This window comes from Oxyura jamaicensis, chromosome Z (assembly GCF_011077185.1).
Source record: "Oxyura jamaicensis isolate SHBP4307 breed ruddy duck chromosome Z, BPBGC_Ojam_1.0, whole genome shotgun sequence".
NCBI lineage: Eukaryota > Metazoa > Chordata > Aves > Anseriformes > Anatidae > Oxyura > Oxyura jamaicensis.
Genome location: NC_048926.1, coordinates 40,185,084 through 40,203,523, shown reverse-complemented (window position 1 = coordinate 40,203,523; position 18,440 = coordinate 40,185,084).

Below are 18,440 nucleotides of genomic sequence, written 5' to 3'. Positions count from 1 at the left end.
GAAAGAAAGAAAGAAAGAAAGAAAGAAAGAAAGAGAAAGAAAGAAAGAAAGAAAGAGGAGGAAAGAAAGAAAAAAAAAAAAGAAAAAAACAGATTATTTAAATATCCTTTTTGAGTTCAATATTCAATATGAATGTTTCAATTACTGTGAGTCTCCAATGTGTTTCTGTGTGTGTGTGTGTGTGTGTTTTGGTTTTAGTTTTTCTTTTTTTAACTAAGCTCTGTCCAAAAAGTTCAACAAAGTTCATCATTCTTTTTCAGAAGTCAGAAGTGCCCCTATTCAGTGCCTTTGCTTTGTGCTTGAGAAGTAGCTCCTGGTGGGAAACACAAGCATGTAGTCATCGGTCACTGTTTGCATGTAGTGACTGCAGTCATCAGCAGGCAGATCCATCTCAGGGAGATGTCGCTGCCAGCTTTTCCAAGATACTCAGGAATCGGAAACTGCAGGCTTGGGGGGAATCCAAAGTACAAGTCAGTCCTTCGGTGATGCAGGTTGCAAAGTTGAGATTTTCCTCACTACATGAACCAGAAATGTGAAGGCCTGACCACGGCTGTCTGCTGGTAGCTTCTTCAATAGACACAGATCACAGTTTAAAAATAAATACATGTATTAAAGAAACTATCTTTTTTCCTGTTCTTCAGGACACAAGGGCACATATTTCACTGCATGCCTGTGAATGTGCTGAATTTGACCCTCAAGACCCTGCAGTGGCTCAGCCATCCAGAATCATTGCTTTATGCTGCTCACAATTCACAGGCAGCAAACCATGCTGCCCCATACCACTGCATTGTGTAATCCAGGTCTGGGATATTTATGCTTCGCAAGGTAGCCAGCAGAAAGGCAGTTTCTGAGAGAAGCATTTCATCTGAGCACCTTCTTTACTAGTTGCCAGGTCCTCTCCTGCCTCCGGCTGCTGCCCTCCCACCACCAGCATGCTGAGCTCTCCTCTAGCCTTCTGCATGCTCCAGAAACCTTTTCCTGCCTGGGTTACCCTTCTCTTCCTGCCCTCTTGCATTTCCGAGTTTGTATGTAACAGGTTGTTACAATTTGCACAGGTAAAAAATAGTGCAGAACCAGTACTCCTGGTAGCCACATTCTCTGGCTATTCTAATTGTGATGCAACTCTATTGCAACTCTGGTTAAATCTAGGAAAGACTGTTTTTACCTGTTATTGTGATACTCTTTGAGGAGAAAATTGCTACCAGGCAGAAACTAGTTCTGAACTTGTCTGGATGATACAGGATTAGTGTGCTACTTGATGAATTATTGTCACAATGCTGCAAATGAAAGATGATGCTTTCTTACACACCTTTGTTTGCAATGTTACCTGCTGTCTATCAACTGTTGTATTTAGCTCAGGAAATAGTTTTAATAAAGCTAACCAAGCTCCTTTCAGTTTGCAGTTTTGCTGAATTGTATTTCTACCTAGAGTACTGGGACAAGCAGGTCATAATGAGGTAGGGAAAATACAGTGAGTAACAAATCTGTGGTAGCTACTGGCAATGCTGTTGAATTCAGACTCTTTTGCTCAGTTTCTCCAGCTATATCCCCCAGGAAAAGTCTGGTTTCCAAATTTTTCTGCCCTTCCCTAATGAGACTTTTCGTAGTTTCAGATTTCTCCCATCTCAAAAGCGACTATGTAGTTTTGCAGTTATTCTGTGTGTTGCCTTCCCTTTTACTTTCTTATCCTTCCTGTTTAATAGTCTTTCGTGGGCTTTTCAGTTCTTCAAGTCTATGGAAAGGAAGGTGGGAGGAACAGGCCCCCAACACCCTGGTAGTACTTAGTCTGTGAAGACCTCAATGTTTTATAAACATCAGGTGTAATGTCATTAAAAGACCTTTCTGTAGGTTTGTAGCTATTCTAAGTGAAAGGTATACTTAACATAGTGGTGTAGCAAATGCAACAGCACACCTTAAGCCAGGACATTACAAACAAGGCTGTACAAAGGGCTTACAACACCAGACCGACTGGAAAGTCTGTCCCCAACCTCGGCCTCAGACCTTCAGTCCATCCTCCTCTTTTTCTTGAGGTAACACTCTTAGTAATTTGAGAGGGAGAGTTCAGGCAGCAAATAAAATTGAGTAACTGAAGAAGGCATTAAAAATGCTTATCATTTTTCTTATCAATATGCTTGTGTATGTGTTTGGTGGAGCTTGTAGGCAGCAGTACTCCCTCCCTTCACAGCTGTGTGCTCCGGTCTGGAGCAGCTGCTCACCCGCCTTGCCTTGACCTGTGAGCAAAGGTGATCTCAAGTTGCTTTCTCATCTGAATACTGATTTTAGTGTCTTTTAAAGAAGAACTGTTTAGCCGAAATGGCACACTCAGAGTTCGTTAGCTGAAAGATGAATCATATTGATGTGTTTTCCTTCTACACCCACACAAAAAAAAAAAAAAAAAAAAAAAAAACTCTAACAGTTAACTCATTATTAGTTTTGTTATTAATCCTCCTCTTCAGAGATGAGGATGCAGCATTTATTATTGTTGAATATAGCTGAATTAAAATGCCTAAAAGTGTTTTGCAAGTATTTTTACTCCAGGTAATACCCTAAGAAGTAGTGAAAGTTAGCATGTGGATACTCATCTTGACGAAAACTTTCCAGAGTGAGTCAATGCAAATGTGTACAGCTAAGAGCAACCAGTTAGGCTTTCCTATTTCCTAAACTGTTAATGCTTATGCTGGTGAGCAGCAGCTGTCTGTTTGAATGCTAAGATGGGGCTTTGCTTCATGTATTACATTGATTACATTTTTGTTTCTGCTTCTTGTTTGTGACTTTGGCCAAATAATGAATGAAGCTTAATCTGTTACCACAGCAGCTATGAATTTAATTTCATTAGTACTGAAATGGTCAGCTTAAACCTTCTGAAGGTTCCTGAATATCAGTGAATATATGTGAAAATTTAAATGTAGATATGTATTTAGGTGTATAAGTTTTGGAAAGTTATAGCTGTGTTTTTGTTCTTTGGTGTAAATTGGGGCTTGGCTTATGTAGTGTCAGAACAAATCAATACAGATGGGGAATTTTGTAAAGTCACAAAATATTTATTTATTTATTTATACGCTAACCAGTGCAAAAAGGTTCATGCAGTTTACGTGAGTGAAGGTGCCATGTACTGGCAAAGCATTACCATCCTCATGCTATGATGCATCATAAATCAGTTTTAAAAAATCATCAGTATTGTAAAAGGCACATGATCTGGCTCCTGGCTTGCCTGTGTCAGGAGAGTGAGAGCACTACGTCCTGCTCATTAGCACAGAGGCAACCTCAGCTGGCTTACTTATCTGCTAACCTCCCTTCAGAAGGCCTTGGTATGCAATTGTTCCCACACACGTGAAACAGTTTTCTCTTCAGAAATTTGTTGTCTTCTTTTTGCTGTTCGTTAACCAGACTTGGAAAGTATGTTTTCAAATTGGCAGTTACAATTGCTTTTGAAGTCCTCTTTCAGTGTCCTCACACCCAATCAGTATACAATATTAATCCCAAGCTAGCTGAGGCTTTTGCTTCAGAATAGGTATAGTGATTGCCTAATAGGAGGGTTCAGTTCTAGTAAAAGTGCTTAATATTAACTTGGCTGAATATCAATTTCAGCCACTGCAGTCTCAACCTGAGAATAAAAGCTTCATTCACTCAGATGGTCTTATTTTTTTAGCCTCTTAAAAGTTTCCACAAGTATGCAATCAGGACTTTTCAACAGAACTGCTATTTTTCTTCAGTTTTACTCCTGCTCATATTTATTTAGAGAGGAGGAAAGTCAGTGTCATTACAGTCAGGTCCCTGTAACTGTTTGGCTTGGAACAATCATTTGCAGATAAAAGTGAACAGAGGACCAAAACACAGTGAGATGGGACACCCTTTACATTCAACGAATTCCCCTCAGATGTGTATAGACATGACAGGGCTGGGCTAGAGTTTCAGATGTGGTACTTGGGGTCAGGGTACTTACGAATATCATCACATTTAGAAGGAAGGATGCATTCCTCCAAAGCTGATCGATTCTATGAAAGCAGACAAGAAACACTGGTGAGAGCTCCCTGCTCTGTGTGATGTGTGTTTCCCGAGGGCTATCTGCTCTGGTGGAGCTGTCTCACTGTGGAGCATGGTGTAGTTCCACAACACCATCGTTTTTCATCCTGTGGGGGTCAGGCACAGAGAACTTGTATTTTACTAAAGACAAGCAGAAAGTTGACTACACGCTTTTTCCACCATTCAAGCAGTGGTTCATATTGGTTTCACTCACCCACTTCCTTGAAGCACTCAAAATTGCAGCATGTGGCAAGAGTTTGCCATGCAGCACTCAGAATTAGCTTAGCACAATGCCATGCTGGAAACAAGCATGGCCTGACGACTCTGACAGGATGCCAAAATGACTAAAAAAGATACAGTTGGTACCTGATTTTATTTTGACTAATCCCTTACAGGGGAAATAGTCTATAATAAAGACATATTTTCCCTTAGGGGAGTTACAGTTCATTGAGAATAGACCTGAAAAAATAATGGGCAGCCTAGGGCTTAGACATGAGAGTAAGATAAGGTATACAGGAAAATGTCTGCACAGATACAGGTTCAAGTATCAAGAAATCAAGGAAAATAAGCTTCAGAAAGAGACTCTGCAGTCTCAGCAAGTAACCCACAGAACCAGGATTGTTCATGGTACATCCCCATCCTTGAAGAGCACAGTGCTTGCCTCTTGTTTACTGTAACTGTGGCAGAAGTAGTTCCTACTTGTTATTAAAAAAGAAAAAAAAAGAAAAAAAAAAAAAAAAAAGCAAGCTTGCTTTTTGTGTATCTGAAATCAGTATTGCAATATGATTTGTTGTTTGCAATTAATTTTAAAGCCCGTTTGAAGCTGGCTGGGTTATACTGCATTAAGCTGATTTGGGGTAGACTCCAAATGCCATTCGCTTTTAAGTCTAGGTTCAGTTGTACTCCTCCCTGGGCACTGGTGCTGCTGCTCTTACCCTGACCTCTGGAGAAGTACCCCTGCTTTTCCTGCTGTTTCTGGCAGGCTGTGACTTTCCAGGCAGATGGAGAGGGTTGGGTAACTGGGGGTCATCTGACGTTTTGTGGCTGTCTGCCACATTGTACAGTGCTACTGTAGAATAACCTTTTGTGCATGTGTCTGCATTTATTTTTCCTTTAGTATACAGATAAAAAGTAATCTTGTAATCAGGACAATAAAGTAAATTATAGTAGCTTGAAATTTTAACCAGGTGCCTTGTTACTGTCCTGCAGCCAGCAGCATTCAAGAAACATTAACTGAATTGCCTGAACAAGGGGTGAAATCTATTAAAGATGGCTAGTACTGAGATTGAGCTTATCATTAAAGCAAACTATTTTTCCATAGTAATATATATCATTTTAGGCTTAAAAAAAAAAATCACCGTAGAAAGACAGGAATTGCTTCAAAAGAAATCAGACCAATAAGGTGTCTAAGAACACATACACATTTTCTTTGCATTCTCCTATTGCTCTTAAGAAAGTTAAATGTAAATGTTGGTTAATAAATGTAAAAAGCTTCTACATCCATTCAAAGACAGGGAAGTTAAAGCGAAACTACTGACCTTTCCGGTGCTGGTAGAGCATCTGTGGAAATGGAATTTCCTGATATCTGGGCTTGCATCAAACTGAAACTTACCAAACATCTTCTTTTTTTTTGTTGCTGCTGTTGTTTTGTTTGTTTCATTTCCAAAATGTTATCTCACATGATTACTGTAAACTTTTAAAATATATATATATTTTAATGTAAATCAATTCTTGGCTTTCTCCTCTGATCTCTGAACTCCTGTGAGTCTGAAACAAACGTGTTACACTCTGTGCACCAAATTAGTAGCTAGCTGACCAGCCAAGAAAAAACAGTTGTATCTCAGCTTTCATTAAGGAGGTAGGTTAAAGGCAGGAATTTGTTTGGAGAGATTATTTTCTGCATATATGTAAATCAGTAGTATACCACAGGGCTTGCTGCAAAGGGAGTTCTGGGATAAATCTTGGAAGGTGCTAAATGAAAATTAAATACCTCAAGGAAAACTGACATAAATGAAGAACAAGTTTTTTTTTTGTTTGTTTGTTTGTTTGTTTGTTTGTTGTTTTGTTTTGTTTTGTTTTGTTTTTTGTTTTTTGTTTTTTGTTTTTTTTTTAATACAGAACTCTTTTTGACCATTCTGTTATCAGGACGGTTTTTTTTTACTGCATAGACATTTCTACTGATGACAGAATCCCAGGTGCAAAGTCATGGAATAATTAAGTAAAGTTAGAAGCAAGAAGAATTTATTGCTAGTTTGGTTTTAGCTAACAAAGTTACACATCATGAATGCCCTTGATTTGTTGAATTTTAATTTAATTAGTTCCATAATATTCATCATTATTTTCTGCCATCATATTCAGTTTTGCCCCCTGGTTTTTTAATATGAATAATTCTCTCTTTATGGACGGAGAAAACCCCAGAGAATGCAAAGGGTTCTCTCACCTTCTGTTCTCCTAACCAGCTGGGGCCAGTGGAGGTATTGATCTCTGCAGGACACCTCTGCAGGTATTTTTCTTTACCCAGGCTTTATAAATAAGATTGGGATTACCTAATGTACCTGCAGAGGAAAAGAGGGCAATCCTTACTCTGTTCAGTCTGTTTCTGTGAGTACAAGATCCAGTGGTAAGCCTAGAAGGTCTTTGAACAAGTCATCAGTCATCATAACAAATTACAAGTGAGTAATGTATATGACTTGAATTATAGGCACCAAACTTCCCAAAGGTGTTGCAACTGCTGGTCTGACTTCCCATCATTTATTACCAGATGGAAGGAGAGAGGGAGCCAGCAAAAAACAAATGTACAACTCAGTGAATAAATGAAATTAATCCATGTAGTGTTCTGTGAGGCTGCCAGCCTGCCCTTGCAAAGACAAGCAGGAAGCTGAAGAAAAGCTGAAGCTTTGCTGAAGCAAGTGAGGTTAAAACTGGCACTACAGTAGCATCTAGGAGACCAGGTTGGCATAAAGCCAGTGCAATGCACTATAGCCAGTCACTGTGACTTTTGGAAACAAAAATGGCATGTCAGGTGGACTCAACAGTCCTAAAGAGGTGGCAGGTGAGATGGTGTCTGAGAGCAGTTTGTTCCAGACAGCTTGTTCCTGCATTCAGCACAAGGCAGAACAGAGACTTGAGAAAGGACAATCAGTTTGACTGAAGTCAATTGCACTTGATTTGAAGTAAACTAGGGAAAAAGGACTTGGCATGCTGGTGTTCTTAGGACAATGTTTCTTCAGAGGACCACCAGTCTAACCCTGACTTAGATGCACAGATGATGCGCCCAAGTAAAGCAGGGTGCAGGCTCTTTGTTTTTGGATGAGCCCCAAACTCCAGCCTCTTTCTTTCTGCAACCTATTTCAGAAGGAAAACTCACCACTCAGTTGCTGTGTAAATCTACCCAAGGCTGAGCTGCTTGATGCCTATCTGTTACTCGATTCCAGCCAGGAGTCAGATTCAGGGGAGACTTGTAAATCCCTAGGGATGGAGCTGATGGAGGGTTTTCTTTTATACTGATGCAGCTCTTGATACTCAAACTTCAATGTCTGCTCTGTGAACAGGGTATTCACCTACAAATGTCCTTATCATCAGGCTTTGAGCATTCAGCTTTGTACGTGACCATCACTGGCATTTGAAAAACCATGTCCTGTACAATGTAATGGAACCTCTGTTATTACCAAAGTGATGTGGGTGGTTTTTTTTTTTTTTTTTTTTTTTTTTTTTTTTTTTTATGTTGTGTTTTTACACAGGTATGCAGCTAACTAAACACATACATACATGACTTTACTGGCTCTTCCACTTCTCTGCCACAAAAACAGTAGTGCTATTTGATTGTTTCATTTATGATGATAGTCTGTATAAAAAGTTTTCATCTAATAATGCATGATTTTTAAAATTAGCTCCATAAAGAACTAGAGTGAGTGAAGGCATTAAGCAATATTAATTGTGCTTAGGTGAAAGTGAGAATAATGAATTACTACATTTTCAAATACTCAACATGTGATGCTATATTGTCTTGGGAGGACTGGGACAAAGATATAACAAAGGATTTTAATAAATATTTGGTGGTGGGAGAATAGAGATGAGATAGCTGGGTACTGTTAGCTAAAAGGCTTCAGTTTAAAGGTAGCCTGACACTGCTAGGCACATGCTATATTTGGCTATGTTAAAAGTCAGTCAGCCTCCAGCCTGCACTCTTGCTTGCCTGACAGTTAACTCCTTTGCTAAAGAAATATTCTGTGGTTTTAGTGTTTCTTTATATGTAGTAACAGGACTGAAAATAAATATTGTGCTATTTCTGTGGCAATGCTACTGCTAAATGTGACTAGCCTAGATGAAGAAATGCTAGATTTTGATATGTAAAATAAAATATGCCCTCGGTGTATCAGCTTGCCAGCAGTAGCTGGGTGTCAACCTTTTCCGTTGCCAATGAACACAAACCATTATAAAAGTTACAGCAATTCTCAAGATATCTAAGATTCTCTGATTTTCAAGTCCAGCAAGCCGTGTCTCTTTTTTCAGGGTGGAGGCAGGGGGTGTAGATCATAACCATCACACCAAGGGAGATGCAGCATCACAGTGGAAAAAAAAAGGGGAGTATCTTGAGGAGTACACACCTGCCTTGGCCAAGTCACAGTAGGTGCCAGACATCCCTGTCCACTTGCCCCTCCTCAGGCTGCCATGGGACAAGGTCTCCATGTGTTTCACCAGTGCTCACCGGTGGCCACCACCAATCTGGTGAAGACGGAATTGCTGGGGAGCAGCCCAGACACCCAAAGCTGCCTGAGGCTGACAGACATCTGCAGGTCTGGCCAGAAGGCAAGTGTGGTGTTGCCCATCACCATGACTGTGTCCCCGTCCTGCTTGGCTATGGCAGAATGCATTTCCTTTCCTATAAAGGAAGGGCTTATGACACTCAGACCTCTTGCATTTGTTGATGCTGGTTTTGTGCTCTCATACTTCATCAACTTTGGTCTGACATCTTAAGATCACCTGGTTGCTGAGGATACATAGAGTAATTGTAGGATCATGGAATCACAGAATAGTTTGGGTACAAAGGTACCTTAAATATCACCTGATTCCAATGCCCCTGCCATGGGCAGGGACACCTCCCACTAGGCCAGGCTGTTCAAAGCCCCATCCAGCCTGGCCTTGAACACCTGCAGAGATGGGGCATCCACAGCTTCTCTGGGCAGCCAGTGCCTCACCACCCTCTAAGAGAAAAAGTTCTTCCTAATGTCTAATCTAAACCTACCCTATTTTAGTTTAAATCCCTTGTCCTATCACTACACCCCCTGACAAGGAGTCCCTCCCCAGCTTTCCTGTAGGCCTCCTTTGGGAACTGGAAGGCCACTGTAAGGTCTCCCTCAAACTTTCTCTTCTCCAAGCTGAAAAAAGACAAGTCTTTCAGTCTCTTCATATGAGAGCTGTTCCAGCACTCTGATCATTTTTGCGGTCCTAAGATGATTTGTAGTATAAGCACATAATGTAGTTTGTTCTCTGTTTAGTGTGTATGAAGTGTTTGAAACATTTTCTAATAATACTTGTAGTGACAGTACTACTCATGACAAAATGTCTGGATTACAGTATCTCCTAAGTTACTATAGTAAGCAGGGTGTGGGCTCCCAGAGAAAGGAAAACAATCCTCACTGTCTGGTAATAATAAGCCTAAAAACTCAATTTGTAATACATTTAGGCCTAAAGACTTGCCTACAAAAAAAAAAGCAAAAAAAAAAAAAAAAAAGAAAGAAAAAAAAATATGTTATATGGTGGTAACTAGGTGGCTTCCTGCTATGATTTAGGCAAGGCTGTGATGTATTGCAGGGAAATGCTGGGGTATGATTGTATGCAGGGGAAAGAGTTCTGTCTCATTTTTTAAGGTGATGAATGATGTGTGCTGCTTTAACTTCCTTTCTTTCAACTTTCAGAAGGAAATGAGCATCCTGCTCAGCACTCTTCTATTCATGGCATTATCTCAGACTTCTTTGTTTAGGCAAATTCAGTGTGGATGGCCTTGATTCAGAGTAATATTTACATTTTACATATGTAAGTCAATAATTAGGTGGGGGAAAAAGGATAAAAGCATTAGTATGTTGAACTAACTTTCTACAAGATAAGATTTTCCTAAACAGTTGCTCCATTTATTTATTTATTTATTTAAGTAAGGTAGAAACTTAACTTTCCACCAGGGACAAAGAGCCCTAGGATTCCCCATAAGAGAGATTTAATTACATTTACTGTCAAATTTTCTGGTGCTGCGTGACATCATTTACACCAAATGTAAATGCACTACCTTGCAGGCTGAAGGAGATCATGTCTGTTATTCTTGAGTGCAAAGGTTTTAGCTTTATTTTGTTCTCATTTTATTACCGGTTGCAGTTCTTAGCTCCTCAGAGTAATACTCATTTGGGTTTATGTTTTGTACAAGGAGGTGCTGGTCCATTGAGACTGCAGTGGGAAGACACTGTAAGGTATCATGCAGAGTGCTGTTAATTAGAGCTAACACTAAGAGAGTAGCACTAGTAATCTTGCATCCTATTAGATACTGGGAACCCCATCTATCCATCATTTCTTCTATCAAAACAGAGGGGCCTTCTGCTGAGAACTTCTTGCTGTCCTGTTAAGGACAAGGCTCTGTCACCAAGCACCCAGTGAGAGCAGGCTGCAGGCTCCTCTGGTACAGTGAGCTGGTGAAATTAGTGCCGTGGCCATGGGGTGTGTGCAGCACAGCACAGCCGGGAATCCACTTTGGACATGCAGCACAGCACTGCACAGCACGGGTCTGTGCATACTCTGGTTAACTGCGTCACAGACTCCTTGATTCAGGATAGTCTTCTGGTCAGGACCAATACAGCTGCTGCTGTCAGAAATAACATGGCCAGCAGGACTAGGGAAGCAATTTTCCCTCTGTACTTGGCTCTGGTGAGGCTGTACCTGAAATACTGTGTTCAGTTTTGGGCCCCTCACTACAGGAAGGGTATGGAGATGCAGCAACATGTCTAAAGAAGGGCAATAATGCTGGTGAAGGGCCTAGAGAACAAGTCTTATGAGTGGCAGCTGAGGAGGCTGGGGTTGTTTAACCTGAAGAAAAGAAGGCTCAAGGGAGACCGTATCATGCTCTACTATTACTTTACAGGAAGCTATAGGGAGATGTGGTTTGGTCTCTTCTCCCAGGCACCAAATGATGAGATGAGGGGAAACGGCCTCAAGTTGCACTAGGGGATGATTACGTTGGGTATTGGGATGAATTTCTTCACTGAAAGGGTTGTTAGGCATTGAAACAGGCTGCACAGGGAAGCAGTTGAGTCACCATCCCTGGAGATCTTCAAAACACGTGTAGGTGTGGTGCTTAGTGATGTGGTTTGGTGGTGGACTTGGCAGTGATAGGTTAAAGGCTGGACCAGATGATCTTAGAGGTCTTTTCCAACTTTAGTTATTCTATGATTCTTTGCTGTAAGACCTCAGGAATCTCAGCTTGTGTTTTGGTTTTCATAGTCTTTCTCCAGGTCCTTCTAATACAATTTAATTACAGTTTAAATATTGTGTTATCAGTTAACCTCTGGTGTGTGGTAATGTGGGAACTGTTTATACCCTAAACCTCACAGACTGAAATGGCAAATCTTACTCTTGCTATGACAGCATAGCTGGGAAAGCTCTGGGTCATCATAATCCCATCAGTCAATGTTGTCAAATCTTTTTCTCTGCCTTACCTTCTATGTGCCTCACCAACTGGCAATTTAAGTAATTTGGGTTATGTTTTCAGAGTGCTAATTAATGGCTTTCAGCTCTGGGAAAGACATTATTTTATTTTTAACTCCAGCAAACTATTTTTTGAATGATTGTATGATTCTATGTTTCTAGTTCCAACTATTTAATTTCACATTATTTTCTCTTTCTATGTTTGTCAGTGTAACAAAATATACTCTTCACCTCACTTGCCTTTCATGCTTTGCCCTGTGATTTTTGTAATGTTAATTCTTTGGAAAAGGTGGTCAGTCTTCCCATTTGTTTATACAATACCTGCCACAGTAGGATATTTGGATAAAGTTACAATTAAGTCAATAAACCAGTGATATTTTGCTGCCTTTCATTTCCTGTAGACAAGTTAATCTTTAACTCTAACAGCAGACATACTGTGACCCTTTTTTTTTGCCCCAGTGCATGTCTACTGAGTGAACTATTGCACCTGGACTCCAGAAAAAGAGAACGGATCCATGACATTTTCTTCTCTGTTCCACTGCATTCCCAAGGTTTGCGTGGGTTTCCCTTGCCACTTGACTTTTTGCATGAGCCCTCTTTTAATGTGCTGTAGAGCAGTGAAACTGCATCACTGAACCTCCAGTCTGCCCTGCAGCTGCAGTCGTTATGGCAGAAATAATGGGGGATAATAATGAAGGATCAAATGGGCGCTGAGCAGCTCTGAAGCCAGGATCTGCAATTGAACTGCAGGACTGGAGCCAATTCAATGAAAAAAGGTGCCAAAGACCTCTTGAAAAATACTTACGTATTACCTGACAGTGTTTTATCCAACAATCTAATCCTTTTCAGCAGATTGCCATTCAGCACTCAGACTGACATTTTTTGAATAAACCTGCCATTTTCTTTAATAAAGGCAGAGACTCTAACATCTGACAACAGACAAGAAGTTTAAAAGGCAGAATAGTGTTGTGGTTTTCTTTTTTTTTTTTTTTTTTTTTTCCCCTCCAGCTGAAGTTCATTTGTATAAGAATTTTGAAGTTGATTGCGTTTTTTTCTGAAACTCTACAGAGTCTGGTGTACTGTAACTTTTAATGCTTTGTTGTGTTTTCTTCGTTGTGTTTTCCTGACTTCTCCTGCCTGGCATTTTTCAGATGTCAGTTTTTGAGACTTGCCATCAGCCTGAACCACCCCCAGCCTGGTAGCTTGCATTTCATTCTGGTTTGTACCACAGCCTTACAGAGAGACACAACAAACCTGACATCAGACAAATATCAGAGCAGTACTTCCTCCTTTGCTGTTACAAAGTGTGGACCGCATGCAATATCTGCACAGAGCTCAGCAGACATCAGTGCAGACGTACACGTTGGACTGCATTTACAGACAGCACTTACAGTGTTTTTCCAGAGGGGATTTGAAAGTACGTGTCTGAGACCTGCAAGTCTTTGGCTTTTGGTGCTGAAACTGATCCCCTGCTTGGAGCTGGTGTGCCAGGCTCCATAGAAAGCATGAACAGAAGGCACAGGGAGTGATCAGCAGCACGGGGCTGGCCAAGGCATGAGTGTGGAGAAGAGCTTGTCTTTAACCCACTCATCTCTATAGAGCTGGTGACTTCTTCAGAGAAGGGACCAAATTCCTGTGCAGACAGACGTGTATTCCCCATTCATTTATAAACAGGGGGCATGTGGGTTCTTTTAAAAACAGGGGGCATGGGGCTCTTCTAAGACGGAGAGGAAGGGAAGGAAGGGGAGCTTTCTGTGTGTGCCTAGAGCAGATTGTGTAGACTTAAAAATGAACAAGGCACTGAGCTGCACAGCATGGGCCAGGCCAGGTGGAAGGAAACACATAGATTTACATCTTCATGTAAAGCATAAGATGAGAGCTTGACAGAGGATGCCTCTTACTTTATATCCCCATAGCAGGGATACATTTTGGGCAGAACTATCCACGTTCCCACATCAGATGTTTTTAGTGCTTTTGCCAGCCTTGGCTGGCAGCTTGAAACACAAAATGTATTATGTAGTCTACTGCCGCTTAAGTGGTACTACATATGGGAAAGAAAATTGGAACTGGTGCTGTTACTTGAAAAAAAAAAAAAAAAAAAAAAAAAAAAAAAAAAGTTCTGTGGCTACATTTTGTTGCTGATATTTTTCCTTCCATTACTCTTGCCAATAAATGACACAGAGCACTTTGCAGAATGTGAAATCATTAAATCATTTTGGTGGAATTATTTTTCCTTTTTTTTTTTTTTTTTTTTTTTCCAGCAATTAAAGAGAGTGGCACTCAACAAAATTTAACCAAATACTGCCTTCTGCCAAAAAGCATTTATACTACTGTAACCCCAATGTCTACATATAAAGAGTAACACTTCCATTGAAATATTCTGATGTACCAGTTCCAAGAAAACCTTTCGCATGGGATTGTTAGACTATATATTAGCTATCAAGTTCTCATCAAAGGTCTGCATAATGTGGTTTCTCAATCTAAACTGTCCCAAGTACCTGCTCCTGCCCAAAGAGATGATCACCAGCTACCCACTCACACATACACACGTGCATACATCTAACATTTTGCAATAGTTTTTAAAGGATCATGCAAGCTGAGCAATACAGACCTTCTTAGCCAAGAGGCAACATGCATGGAAATAATCACACAAAACAGATCTGCTTTCCTGTAGTTTGTCAGTATAGCTACCTTTGCAACAACTTTTACATGGACAAAAGATACATATCTTCTTAGAGTTGCACAAAAGAGAAGATTGACTTGATTCCTCATTGTGTCTGAAAGACAACCTGGACCAGCATAGCCTGCTTTCCTCCTGACTGCACTCCATGAAAGAGTGGGAAACATCTCTTACCATCCCAGCATTTTATCACACAAATTAATTAGTTTGTGGCTTCATTTGAGAATGTGAACAGAGGCCAGTGTTGGTCACAACAGTACTGGATCATTTCCCATCCTTTTATTGTTATTATTATTGTATTTATTTTATTTTTACTATTTCCAGCTTCAGCTGCACTAGTTGATCCTCTGAAATACAACTGCCAGTAATGGGCAGGTACCTTTACATTACACATAGTATGCAGCCTGCCCACCTCAGCCTGTAATCCTGCTATTAATGTAAGCTAACTTTTAACCAGTTTTAATTGCAGGCAGTTGTTGCTGGATCTTATGAAGAGAATAGTAATTTAGAAATAATGCAAGAGATGAAAAAAGGGAACTATTCATTGGGGCTTTATGGGGACTGGTATTTGTGGGGGTGGTGGAGGGGATGTGTGTAACAGGGAAATGAGATACAGCAAGCCTCAGGTATTACATATTATTTTAAATATTTAGTTCATAAGAACTGGGTTATCTGGAAATATTTTGCTCCACCTCTCTTTCCTCTGCAGTGGTTTTGTAACTGTACAGCTTCTGGAGGAATAAATAAAAGCAGCCCTATGGGCTGGTGGGAACTGCAGTAGGACCCCAGTCCAACGCCCTGCCCAAGGCAGGCCCCATGGTGGAGTCAGACATATTTGGTCAGGGCTTTAGGTGGTTTGGGCTCAAAGTTCCCCCAGGACAGAGATGGCACAGGCTCTCTGGGCAGCCTGTTCCACTTGGTTATCCTGCCAGGGAAGCTTTGCCCCTTCTCTCCATCTGGAAACCGCCCTATTTCTGGTTTTGGCCACCACTGGCAAAGGCCCTAGCCCCTGGTACCCCCTCAGAGGCAGAGGAGATACATCCAAACTGCCCTTCTCCAGCCTGGCTCCTGACGGCTCTCCTCACAGGGTCTATTGAAGCCTTACATATGTACTTCCAGGCCAATAACATCTACTTCCCATCCTCATCCACAAATACTGTCATTTTACCACAGAAGATTATCCAGGCAGTCAGACATAACTTAGCCTAGGTAAATTCTTACTGACTCTTTCCAGTCACTGTCTTCTCCCTTGTGTGCTTGCTCATGTACAAGATTTCATGTTCCATCCATGATTTTCCCAGGGACCAAATATGACACCAACCAGCCTGCAGTTCCCCAGGTTTTTCCTTTACCCTTTTTTGAAGATGGGTACAACATTCACTTTTCTCCAGTCATTGGGGGCCTCCTTTCACCACCACGACCTACTACAGCTGATGGAGAGTGGCCTCATGAGGATGTCAGCCAGCTCCGTCATCACCCTTTGGTGCAGCCTAACAGGTCCCATTGGTGTGGATAAGTCAAGGGCCCACATGAAAGGCACCAAAAGTACCTCAATTTCCGTTATTAAATCATCCCCTCCACCATCCAGCAGCTGGTTCAACTCTGCTGTCTGAAAGTAACTTGTGACTAGTGCTGAACCACTAACTGTAGTGTCTTAGGCGGAGCTATGTGAAATATTTTGATATGTTGAGTGTCATTCTGTTCCACCATAACTGTCATTTTCCACCGTTTGCTGCTTTAGCATGTTTTTCATTTTTTGAGAGACTGTTCCAGCCTGTGTCATTCATCTTCAGTTTGATGAAAGATCCCCTTGTGAAGGATTTTCCCTCTCATTAAATATATATATATATATATATATATCCGTATGTGACTATTTTTAATGCTAGAAAAATGCTTCATGCAAATTAACTGAAGTATAAGGATTACACAGCTGAGCTGACAGTCTAGCAGATATAATATTTTCTGAATGCTCTTCAGGCTATTAGTAAAATTTCATCCTTCAAAACTCAAGAAAGGTGAAAGCCTGCTGTACTGACTGCAGCTGTACTGACTGCTCAATACTGTTTTAGTTAGACTTGAAAAATACTGAATTTGTGTGGGGTTTGAGGTTTTGGGGATTGCATCCCCATAAAGATAGACCAGAGACATCTAGAAACCGCTGTTCTTTCCCAGAGTGTTTATTTTGAAAATTCTAATGCCAACTAATGCCAACTGAACCTGACAGATGCAACAGAGAGTTTCATTTAAAATAAAACCACAGATCATTTTAATTATTCTCTCCCAAATAAATGGCAGCCATGAAAAAGCTATTATTTTTAAGACAGTTTCAGATTCTGAATTTACCAAAAAAAAAAAAAAAAAATCTAAGAAATAGCTCGTAAACAAATAGCTACCAAAGTTATAACTGAAATACATGATCTAATCCATTCTCAAGGTCCCATGTTCTCTTTGCCAGCTGGGCTTCAATATCACTTCTACAGAGGAACTGAAGCCTACAGACAGACAGAAATGTGAAAGAAATGATTCTCGTCATCCTTTCCCTACATGAATGGCTATGTCTGTCTGTTGTACTACAGTGCAAAAGCGACTGTGCTCAGTTTAAAACATTTCTGTTTGTTTGCTTCTTAAGTAAGCTCTTATAGAACCTAACAAATATGTTCTGAGCATTATGTTAAAATAATGAAAACTATTTCTAAATTATGAAATTTAATCTACATTCATGGCTTAGATTGCTATTTTATCAGGAATGTCAGGTCATTACTTTTACACTTAATTTATCAACATTGTAAATGTTATATATGTAGTAGTTCTAATTTTCAATTTTAATTAATAAAGAAAAGAAATATGTTTTTAAAAATTTTGCTGTTCAGAATGTACCCAGAAAGATTTCAGCTGCTGAGAGAAACCTTTTATTTTCCTTGTGCATCTGAATGTTAAAATCACTGCATCATTTTAAAAGATTTTTCAGATTCAGTGTAGACTGCAGGATAAATTTGGAAAGATAATCAACTTATGGATTCTCCCACCTGTATGTGGTTAAAGGGTACCTTGCATCCTATCTTCAGTCCAGGTGGGAAGCTGGGGTTAAAAAAAGGCTTCCTTCAGGACTAAAGTGATTAAGTGGCCTTTTTCCAGACTAACTGGAGTTAGTTTTACGGTAACTTCACTTCTCCTTGTACCTTGGCCACCTGAAGCAAAGTTTAAGCACGTTGTTGTTTTTGCTATCAGATTTGCCTGTTCTTCCCAGCAAGTCATTTTTGTCAGAAGGACAAAAGAAGTCAGGAGACTGTGAACCAAGGAGGTAGGAATGGGAACAGTCTTGTTTGCCAAGACAAAGACCACAAGACTGGGAGTGGTGGAGGGAGACCATCTTTTTGTCTGTTCCCTCAGATGCAGTGCTTAAGCAGTCAGGAGAGCTTTAAAAAGCAGAAAAGGCAAAATGCTTTGATTAGTTCTTGAATCCTCCTGGGAAGACAAAATGAATTTTCTGTCCAGCCCTTCCTGGTTTTGGTCATCTGAAGAGAAGAGTTTCTGAAGGTCAGTGGCCAGAGTGAGCAGGCATGGGAGCGAGGGTATTATCTCTGTTACTAAATGCCTTGTTTTCTTATCTTCCTGGCAGGGCAGCAGTTCAAATTAAATTTGGGGTGGGAGGTGGGCGGAAGTGGGCAGGAGGTCTGGTGCTTGTGTTTTGTCCCCTAGAAGATGTCTTTAAAGAAGATGTACATGAGTTGTGCAGTCTGGATTTTATTTATAATTTATTCTGAACTCTAAATTTCATTGCTGTCTAGCTGTTCTGAAGAAGTTATGAATCTCACAGGGAAGAGTTGCTAATTGTTACAGGGCCATGCACACAAATAAGAGAGTAAGTGATTTTGGTCTGAGCAGCCCAAAATAGGTTCATCTGGGGCTTGCTATGAGGCAAGGCTTACAAGTGTGTTATATCTGCCTTAGACTTGAAAATGCATAACGGATGGCTGGGGTTTGACTCCAGGTTAAGGAGGACAGCATTTCAGCTCCTGCTTGTGGAGGTGGTATTACAACATCAACC